At 42.5% G+C, this 1,328-nt stretch overlaps 1 protein-coding gene across 1 annotated transcript in view; it reads left to right on the forward strand.

The window, feature by feature from the left end:
* PRKAR2A (protein kinase, cAMP-dependent, regulatory, type II, alpha) overlaps positions 1–1,328 on the forward strand; it is a 126,667-nt gene that overhangs the window by 84,128 nt on the left and 41,211 nt on the right. The window lies entirely within an intron of this gene.

Consider the following 1,328-nt stretch of genomic DNA (forward strand, 5'->3'; position numbering starts at 1 on the left):
AAAAAAAAAAAAAAAAAAAAAATTCTCATGTGTATCTCCCTGCATATGTGTACAAATATCTGAGAAGTGCCTGGCTTTGGTTAACTGTCTCCTGATCAGAATCCATTGCTTACTAAGCCAGGCAGTGTTGTGCACCTGTAGTCCCAGCTACTTGGGAAGCTGAGGTAGGGAGATCACTCGAGCCCAGGAGTTCAAAGCCAGCCTGGACAACAATGGGGGACCCCATCTCAAATATAAAACAAAAGGAATCCATGACTTGTTAGAGTCAAGGTATCTTTCATCTGCCTGCCTTCCATCTTTCGTATTCCTCCCATGTCTCTTCATTAACTTTAATCCTGCCTCTCTTTCAGGTCCCAGACATTTTTGCTGCAAAATAATCTTCACTCACTCCTGCCTACCGTGATCTCCCCTTCTTACCTTGAAATTTGTGTAGCACTTGTCTTCTGTAGTTTCACCAAGCACATTTCATATGTTCATATGCCTGTCTTGAACGATAGACTGTTGTTTTGTTTTGTTTTGTTTTGTTTTTGTGACAGGGTTTCAACTTATGTCACCCAGGCTGGAGTGCAGTGGTGCAATCTCGGCTCACCGCAACCTTAGCCTCCTGGGCTCAAGTGTTTCTCCAGCCTCAGCCTCCCAACTAGCTGGGACTACAGGCACACACCACTGTGCCCAGCTAATTTTTGTATTTTTTGTAGAAATGGGGTTTCACCATGTTGCCCAGCCTGGTCTTGAACTCCTGAGCTCAAGTGATCCATTGATGGCCTCCCAGAATGCTGGGATTACAGGTGTGAGCCACTGTACCCATTCTTGAAATGTAGACTTTTTATTCCTATGTATTTGGTTGTTGTTGTTGTTGATATTGTTGTTTTTGGGACATAGTCTCTCTCTGCTGCCCAGGCTGGAGTGCAGTGGTACAATCATAACTCACTGTAGCTTTGACCTCTCAGGCTCTGGTGAGCCTTTCACCTCAACCACCCAAGTACAGACACGTGCCACCATGCCCAGCTAACTTTTTTCGTGTATTTTTTCGAAGAGCGGGTGTCTTACCATGTTGCCTTGGCTTGTCTCGAGCGCCTGGGCTCAAGCGATTTGCCCACCTTAGCCTCCCAAAATGCTAGGAGTACAGGCAATGAGCTACTGCATTCAGCCAAGCTTCATATTTTGATATTTTGTATTATCTTCCCATTAAGATTATAAACTTTTTTAGGACAAGAACAATCTAATTGTTTTGGATTTAAAAAATTTTTTTAAATCCTGGATTCTAAGGATTAAATGATTGTTTTATTCTCTCTTTTGGTGAGATGTCTTTTTTTTTTTTTTTTTTT

This window comes from Colobus angolensis, unplaced genomic scaffold (assembly GCF_000951035.1).
Source record: "Colobus angolensis palliatus isolate OR3802 unplaced genomic scaffold, Cang.pa_1.0 Scaffold18, whole genome shotgun sequence".
Lineage (NCBI taxonomy): Eukaryota > Metazoa > Chordata > Mammalia > Primates > Cercopithecidae > Colobus > Colobus angolensis.